Genomic DNA, 9,979 nt, shown 5'->3' with positions numbered 1-9,979 from the left:
ATTTTCATGGTAAAAACCATAAAAAAACCCATAAATATTATAGTTTTTACGTTTATCTCAATAAATACGAAAAATCATGATAAATGTTTTAAACAAAAGTTTTAGATCTCACAGAGATAAACATTTTAGGTTCTATACATTTTCACCGTACGAATAATAGTTTTCGAGGAAATGGAGTATAAATACAGTAACAGCGTTAATACAAAAATCCTATATATTGCATAATAGCGTCGATCTCTCCGATTTCAATGACCTTAATATATGTTGTCAAGGACATAATTCTGAATAACTTTTTCTTCTAATTTAATCGTCGCTCGTTGTTTATTAAAAAGTTATTAACAAAAAAAGATTTAAATATACCAAAGCACGCACACACACACACACACGCACATACACACGACACGCACACGCACATACACACGACACGCACACGCTCACGAACACGCACACGCATATATTGAAACACACATATAATAAAATAGAAATAAAATAAGTTTTTTTTAAATATATATTTTAATTATATATTTAATCTCTTTTAATTCCTTATTTTCATCCTATTCTTATCCTTATTTTACAATATTGTCACCAAAATTATATCAAGCGACGCGGTAGCGTCGCGACGCTAAGTTCATAAAAAAAAACGCCAATTATAAAAGAAATCTGTCTGGCTTATCAAGAGTTTTGCCTATGTACAAGGACCGCGTCGCTACCAAGTAGCTTGTCCGGAGTTTTATGTCTATAATAATTTCGATTAAAATATCTCAGGAACTAGAGCCGTAATAAAAAATCTAACTGATTTTTTATAATATAATGTGAATGCAAACTTTCGATTGCAACCAGTTTGAATAAGATTGGTGCTGTCAATCCTGAGAAATGATATTCGTATATAGCAAACGTGAGACTTTTTTTTTCCGGATAAGTTTCAGACTCACGTACGTATGCTCGCACAGACGCAAAGTGATTTTGTCCATCAAGGGGCATTCACACTATTTAAGTTTGATTATTCTTTTGTGTACACTCTTTTATATACCACTACGCCGCATCGAGATACAGACAGAGAGATATGATAAGACAAGAATCTTATGCCACGATGCAGACGTAGACGAGCGATAATATGTTTGTGTTTAGAATTTTTCTAATTTGCAAAGTATGTCTTACAAGATGTATAATTTGAAAGACAATTTTTCGTAAACTCTAAGTTGCATAAAACACTTATACCGAAGCAAAGTATAAAAATTTGACGTGCCCAGATTGCATTAAAATATACTACTAAAAAAAATAAGGAACACTTTTTATACCCTAAAAATTCAGCTCTTTTCAAATCGTTGAAACTCGACGAAAAATCATCGTACACAAAATTAAAATGCATTTTAAAGCTTGGTTTCAATTTTAACGCGTTACAGATGGTTTTAAAAAATTTTTTTATCTTCCTTGTGCTGTACTTTAAAAAAAAATACATTGTTTCGTTTCTTAAAATTACGTATTTTTGATACTCCGCAATTCGATAAAAAAATTTCTTTTAAAAAGTTTATCTCATGTTCCATAAACTACAACACTTCTATTTTGCCTACAAAATGCTTTTTTAAAAATTTTTCTTTTTTTTAATAAGTTACACGATTTTGAAACTAAACTGTATTTGTTAGAAATAATGTCGATACTCCGCCAAAAATCATCGTAGACAAAAAATTAAGAAAGCATTTTATAAAGCTTGAAATTTTAACTTTAAAGCTATTGGTGATTTTTTAAAAATTTTTATCATTTTTTCATTTTTAAAAAATACAGACATTTCAAACTCATGTAACTCGGTCAAAAAGAATCGTAGAAAAATTAAAAAAAAATGTTTTGTAGACAAAATATTGTAGTATGAAACTTAAGTTGAATTTTTCAAGAGTTTTTTTACCGAGCTGCAGAGTGTCAAAAATGTGTAATTTTAAATTACAAAACAATGTGTTCTTTTTTAAAGTACAAAACAAACAAGATAAAAAGATATTAAAAATTACTGATAGTGCGTTAAAGTTAAAACTGCAAGATTTGAAATGGTTTTTTTAATTTTGTGTACAATGATTTTTCGTTGAGTTTCAACTTTGTTTGAAAATAGTCCAATTTTTGGTATGAAAAATGTTTCCTATTTTTTTTAGTAATGTATAATTTAGGTTTGAAAATAATCCAATTTTTAAAATATAAAAAATGTTCCCTATTTTTTTTAGTAGTGTATATGGATCCAGACTTGTCCATACAATATTCCACGTTATATGAAAATTGTTGTTATGTTATATAATATTATGTTATATAATAAAAGTATTATTATATTAAAAATTTATATTTTATACAAAATTTTATAAAGTTTTATATAAAAACGTCAAAAAAGATATAATAATAATTAACTGGTCTACTAAAATTTTAATTTATTAATATATGTTCATTTATAAATTTAAAAAAATCATATACTTTACAAGAATTAATACAATATAATTTTTCAACATTGGAATAATGTTCAAAAAATATGTATCAATTGTGATGCTGTCTCAGTACTTGAAAAAACTGATATAATAATAACAGGAAGTATTATCATCTTACAGTTATTGTTATTTAAAATTAATGATCCAAAAATTATTAAAGTAACAGATTTAAAAATTAAAGCTGTACCTATGGAAAAGATAAGTATTGGTGCGAATATATATAAAGTCATTAGTGGAATTTTTCATCAAGATAAAAGTGTAACTGATGGACATTATGCAAGAATAATACGTGCTAAAGGTATCGAGTGGAAATTAATGAATGATTTAAAAGTACAAAAGTGCAGTTGGCCACGAAATGCTAAAAACGCATATATATTCTTTGCAGAAAAAACATAAATTTTTACAAAAAGCAATGAGATCACAATAAAAAAACCTCACAAAGGTAAAAAAAAGTATGCCAAGTACATAAAAAATATTCCTTGTATACAACAGAAAGTTGAAAAAATACTTATCTCTGAAAAATAACTAATAAAAAAATTTTTCTCTAAAAAATAAATAAACTAAATGAAATCAATAATTAACTGGCCAAGTATTTACAAGTAATTCAGTTTTGTAAATATTTGTAATTTGAAATAGTAGATATCATAAAATAAATTTTTATAGAAGTGTTTTAGACAGATTTTCTCCTTAAAATTAAAATACATTTAATTTTTATTAATAGAATGATTTCCGAAATAAGTTCTATTTTGAATAGTATATCACAAATTACATTACTTTAGAGTTTATTAAAAGTATTATATATTATAATATCAAATCATATTGTTAATGTTAAGTGCAATTAGAATTCTTTTGATTTACAAAGTATATCTTACAGGATGTATAATTTGAAAGAAAATTTTTCGTAAACTCTAAGTCGGGACGCGCGTATAAAACAAATTTACAAAGCAAAATATAAAAACTTGGCGTGCTCGGGTCATAAACATATACAATTAATTCGTGTTGTACAATATTTCATATTATGTAAAAATTACTTGCATCATTTATCATTATTAGTGCAATAAGGATTCCTTTGATTTGCAAAATATATCTAATAAAATATATATAATTATATTAGGATTTCTTTGATTTGCAAAATACATTTTATAAAATATATATAATTATATAAATGAATATATGATATAATATGCAAATAATTTTCATATCACATGCAATATTATATAGACAACACAAATCTAGTTCCATGTTTACGACGGGCACGCCACGTTTTTATATTTTGCTTTGTAAATTTGTTTTATACGCGCGTCCTGACTTAGAGTTTACAAAAAATTTTTTTTGAAATTATACATCCTGTAAGATATACTTTGTAAATCAAAAGAATTCTAATTGCACTTAACATTAACAATATGATTTGATATTGTAGTATATAACATCTTTAATAAACTCTAAAGTAATGTAATTTGTGATATACTATTCAAAATTGAATTTATTTTGGAAATCATTCTGTTAATAAAAATTAAATGTGTTTTAATTTTAAGAAGAAAATCTGTCTAAAACACTTCTATAAAAATTGATTTTATAACATCTACTATTTCAAATTACAAATCTTTACAAACTGAATTACTTGTAAATACTTGGCCAGTTAATTATTAATTTCATTTAGTTTTTTATTTTTTAGAGAAAAATTTTTTATTAGTTATTTTTCAGAGATAAGTATCTTTTCAACTTTCTGTTGTGTACAAGGAATATTTTTTATGTACTTGGCATACTTTTTTTCACCTTTGTGAGTTTTTTTACTGTGATCTCATTGCTTTTTGTAAAAATTTATATTTTTTTTTGCAAAGAATATATATGCGTTTTTAGCATTTCGAGGCCAACTGCACTTTTGTACTTTTAAATCATTTATTAGTTGCCACTCGGTACCTTTAGGACGAAACAATCTTTTAAATAAAGGGCCGTAGTTATCGTAATCGCTCCAGCGATTATTATACTCTAAAATGGTAGCATCGTGAGTTGAATCAGGCCATCAAGCTATGTTTTGAAATTGTAGTTTATTGTTACATACTGCTTGCACATTAATGCTGAAGAAACTTTTTGTGTTTCGAAAAACTTCTACCTCTTCTCCGCCTAAACAAATTATAAAAACATGTTCAATAATTTCTTTAGAAATAAAATATTAATAATTAAAATTAAAATACTAATAGAAGTAAAAAAAGATTAATATTAATATATTTTTTTAGAGGTAAATTTAAACAACATGTATTTAGATTATATGATTGACTTAATGATTGAATTTTAACATGATTACAATCTATTGCACCAATGACACGTGGAAATTTTGCAATATTGTAAAACTTTTGACATGTTTTTTTCTATGTTTTCTGGAAAACGTATATAACGATGACATTCAGAAGCCAGAGCTATTGTTACTTTTTTATAATTCTGCATGTGGTAGATTTTTGAATTCCTGCAGAAACAGTTATAGTAATTTGAAAAGTTCCAGTTGCATAAAAATGCAACGTTAATAATAACTGATAAAATGATGTTGTAGCATTGTTTTTAAAAAATAAAGAAGATATATAAGTTTATTACATTATAATTAATTACACATTAATTGTATTATAATAAAATTATAATAATAAATATTCTATTACTTTGTTTTATTAATTATACTTACCTCATTGTTTTTGTTTTTATTTTATCATGTATAAAACCTGTCGCACACGGTGCTTGTTTCCTTGCTGGATCGTTTGCTTGGAACTGGCAGCTGTGCTGGGAGCGATGATAAAAAGTGACGTCACTGATGGCCGCGCTGGCTAGCCTGCTGGAATTTGGTGATTGAATCCGTGCTATTTTTCTAGCAGATTTCTCTGCTGGCTCGTAAGAAGAGCCAATTAGAACACATTGGAAACAAGGAAACAAGCACTGTGTGCGGTGGGCTTAAGGTCAACTATTCTAAGAATTGTTTCTTTACACAATCTACATCGAGCAACAAATTCATTTTCATCATACGTATTTAAAAGATTTAGCCGTGGTCGGACAGTGGTTTGCGAATCACAACTAATATATCATAATCTTCTTCGTCCTCATGTTGAAAAAATTCCGCATATACATTTAAAACCATGTCTATAAGTAAAACAGAACTTAAAATGTCACAATATTCTCAATAATATACGTAAAACATAACCAATGTTTACTTTACTTGTTAAACAGAGACTTTACTAGTTAGACTATTAAGTAAAATTACCTTTTGCTAACAACAATTTTACTCATAGGTGAACTTTATCAATAAATGGAACAACAGTTATTGAAATTTACTTAATGTGTCTAATGGATAAATTTACCAACAATTTGGAACAACCGGCCCATAATGATGATATGCTATTATACTAGTGCAAGTTCTGAACTCGTGTCAAGTCTTACGTTATAGTTCTAATACTCCTCTATGTATTTCAGAACAATTCTAAGTTCTAGCAATTTTAAATAATTTTATAATTGTTATCTCTCTATTATACGATTGTAATATATTGGCAAGATATTTTTATGTATTCTCAATCTCTGCATTACCCAAAGCCAACGACATGAACGTGTGGAGAACTGACTTTTTTTATTTTATTATATTTTTAACTGATTTTTTATTTAAAAAATTTTTTTATTATTTTTATTTTTTATTTTTTGATTTTAAAATTTACTTTTGTTAATTATTTTTTTAATGACTTTATGTTATGTATAAACGTTTATTGGTTTGTCTTATCGCATATCACGTATGCAATTAGATGTGGACATATAATCGTTTTTGAATTTACAGTTTGATGTTATTTAATTAAGTAATCATATTTATATCAAAAATTCACCTGTTAATGCGTACACGAATTAGTGCTTCTTTTCCATATTATAATCGATCACACCGATTAAGATGTATGTTTTTCTATCGACTTTCACAATTTTTGTAAGCGAACTTAATTTGTGGGCAATGATGTTATCTCTGTTCGGGTAACCAGTATCAGTCATAACAGAAGTGTCGATTATGAGGTGCGGCCCATATTTTGCCCATAAGTTAGCAATTTTCTTTTTGCAATTAAAGCAAGTCCTTTTAGCTGTTAAGCATGGATTGCTTTTGTAATAAATATAGACCAACGCAAAGAATCGCAACCGCAAACAATCATGTCAACGTTTATGTTTATAGTAGTAGAGCTATGAGAGTTCTAACTCTGGTCCTTTGAGGGGTGGCGGGAAGGGGGTAAGAGGTGTGGGGAAACCGCGCGGGGGTGGCACGGAGGGTATGACGTCACGCAGGGAGGCGGATATGACGCGGGATATGATGTCACCGGGAATATGACGCCACGCGGAGGAAGATATCACGCAGGGTAATTCGCAGCGCAACCGGTAGGTAAGGGGTCCATAGGGAAAAGAAGGATCCGCGGGGAAGAGAGCGATCCGCGGCGCGATCGATAGGCGAGAGGTCCGCGGAAAAGAGAAGGATCCGTGGCGCGACCGGTTGGTGAGGGGTCCGCCAGGAAGAGAGGGAGAGCGCACGAGAGACTGCATGCATGTGAGAGGATAGCGCTAAAGAGATGTGTGGGAGAGGGATAGCGCGAGGGATCCGCGTAAGAGAAGGATAGCGCTAGGCGTTCGCGTGAGAGAGAGAGAGAGAGATAGCGCGAAGCATGCACCCAAGATACGTTCGTACGACGGTGGATATGAGGGAGATAGCGTGAGGCGTTGCATGGACGTGGGAGAGGGATAGCACGAGGCGTTTAGGAAAAGGATAGCATCTACATTAACGTGGAAAAGAGAGAAAGATAGCACGAGGCATGCACGCGAGATATGACGTTCGACGGTGGGTATAAGGGAGATAGTTGCATGGACGTGGAAGGATAGGTGATAGCGTGAGGATAGTGCACTGGATGGAAAGAGAGATAGTGAGATAGCGAGCATGGAGAGAGAGAAGTGAGAACGAGCTGTTTATATATAATAATATTTATTTAAAATCAAATATTTGTGTGTGTGTGTGTGTATGTAAAATATATATAAAGTGTGTGTGTGTATAAAATATAAAAATTATAATACAAAAATATAATAACAATAATAATAATAATAATAATAATAATAATATAAATAATACGCGTTATTTGAAACAGATAACAACAGATTTTATTAGTTAAATAATAATAATATTGTGTTATAAAATTGGAAAAATACATACAATTAATTTAATTTGTACAAATGGGGCACATGTTGCACGGCAATATTTGACGGCAATGGCCTCCCGCACTGTGTGCAATATTCGTCCAATATCAATTCGCAGAGTGTGCTTTGATGTTCTCGCACAACATGAATGCTGGAAAAAGTCCGTAATATTTAAAAACATGATGTGCAGAATTTAACATGTTCTTCTGTAATATAAATATATACAATACATTTTAGTTCCACCTAAACCGTTTATTTCCACTTTGTTTATAATTTGTTCTTTAATGTCTGCGATATCATCACCGTCACTATCGTAGTCCGAATCTTTAGACAGTATGCGGTCTTCATCCGAAAAATTATTATTGTCCATTAATTGATCGTTCCCATTTGCTTCGTTATTGTCCAAATTATTTTCTTCAATGAACATCACTTCATCGTCGTCATCATCATCAATCACAATAACTTCATGTTCATCCATAGCACGCAAAATCGTTATAAAAAAACGTACACGATTTGACAAGAACATCGTAAGAGAATTGAATGGATAATGTTACACACTTCTCTCGATTATATATATTTTAATTCTATATCTTTGTCTCCTTCTAACTAGAATATCATGTCTCATATACATCATTTTTTACATCTTTAGCAGAACGTGTTGAGAAAAAGATTTAAGTTTGTTGACTTTGTTATGTTATAAAGGATGGAAGAAATAATTAAAATTAGGTAAATAAATAATAAAATAACTTATTTATTACAAGCATCACAAAGAATGTTATTTACAGCGCATGCTAATAATTCACAATCAATAAGTGATTCGCTGTCAAATATATCATTTTCAAGAATCTCTTTTGCAGCATCACACATATTAGTAACATTATTACGTTGCAAAACATTAACAAATTGTTGAAATTTTTGTTAATTATATGTGTATTTTCACACAACCAGTAATACATATGATCAATAGATTTTTCAAAATCAAATAAATATAATACAGTTTGCAGTTTCATGTATAAAGGATTATCATACATTGTCATTTTTATAATATCCGAATCAGATATTTTAATCGCTTCGATTATTAAATCTCGAATCCGCAACGGAGGTGATTGTACAAGTCGTTCGATGTCTACACGTTTCTGCATCAACGCATTCCACGTTTCAAAAGGTAATACTATTTGATTGCCTCGGTTATGACCAAGAACCAATTGCACGCAAGACACGGCCACAACGCTTATTCCAAATATTTGTATGATGTCGGGGTTAGGGCGTATCTTCTGCCAAGGATGCGAACTGCGCGACGAGACTCGAATAAAACGATATAAAAAGAATCTTTTAATAAATGTTTATTTAAGGAAAAATATGAAATGTTTTAAGTTAATCAAAACTTACTTGCTACATTTCTTCTTCTTATACGGTGGAGCGTCTTGAATTGGAATATAATAATTCATGCGGTTTCCTCCAGCGGGATACATTATGAACTTTTCACACAAGCGGTCGATGCAATACAAGAACGTATTGAACATATTTAAAATATGTATTAGCGTTACAAAATTGCACTGTGGTGGGGATTATTGCCAACGCGATATTTTTCAATTTATCAAGCGCCGATGTTCGGCTGCTATTCGCGATGACATCACCCCCGCCAGATGTGAGATATAGCTAAATGCACAAAAAATGCAATGTAATATAAAATTTTCAAACGCCGATGTGCGGCTGCTTCGCTATGATGTCACCCTAGATCTTGCATGATCGTGTCAAAATCGTGAAATATAAGAACAATCATCAAGTTTAAATCGTGTTAACATACAAGTAATTTTTGCACCAGGGATGGCATCACTCCCCATGCGTGAGATTTAGGTGAATATACATCTTTCAAGCACCGATGTGCGACTGCTTTATAATGATCATTCATAGATATTCAAAATGTACGTGAGAAACCGCGAAATTATTTAATAAAAGGCTAATATAATAGGACAGTTGCATGCACCCGGGATTTAACATCATCTGTAGAAAATCCAATATTTGTCAAAATGTACGAATCGTAAGAATACTCGTCGAAGGTTAAAAATGCAATAATCAACACTATTTAAATTGTACGTGACAAATCGCGAAATACAGATTTAGTTGAAATATGATACACATTATGGAAAGAGACATTAAGATAAAATATAGTCATGGTAAAGAGACACAGCCTGTCAATATTTTTGTCAAATGTTCCGAGACAACAGCCGTTAATAAACTATGGCGGAAAACAGTGTGGAACAAAATCTACGTGAGCAATCTGCATGGCTGAATTTCATAGAGGAATACATTGCGTAAGAGCAACGATGCGA

At 30.3% G+C, this 9,979-nt stretch overlaps 1 pseudogene; it reads right to left on the bottom strand.

The window, feature by feature from the left end:
* Nucleotides 1–672: 672 nt before the first annotated feature.
* On the bottom strand, nt 673–8,124 carry LOC126852547 (uncharacterized; annotated as a pseudogene).
* Nucleotides 8,125–9,979: the final 1,855 nt, after the last annotated feature.

The sequence above is a fragment of the Cataglyphis hispanica genome, chromosome 1 (assembly GCF_021464435.1).
Source record: "Cataglyphis hispanica isolate Lineage 1 chromosome 1, ULB_Chis1_1.0, whole genome shotgun sequence".
Lineage (NCBI taxonomy): Eukaryota > Metazoa > Arthropoda > Insecta > Hymenoptera > Formicidae > Cataglyphis > Cataglyphis hispanica.
This window is presented reverse-complemented; position numbering and strand designations above follow the sequence as displayed.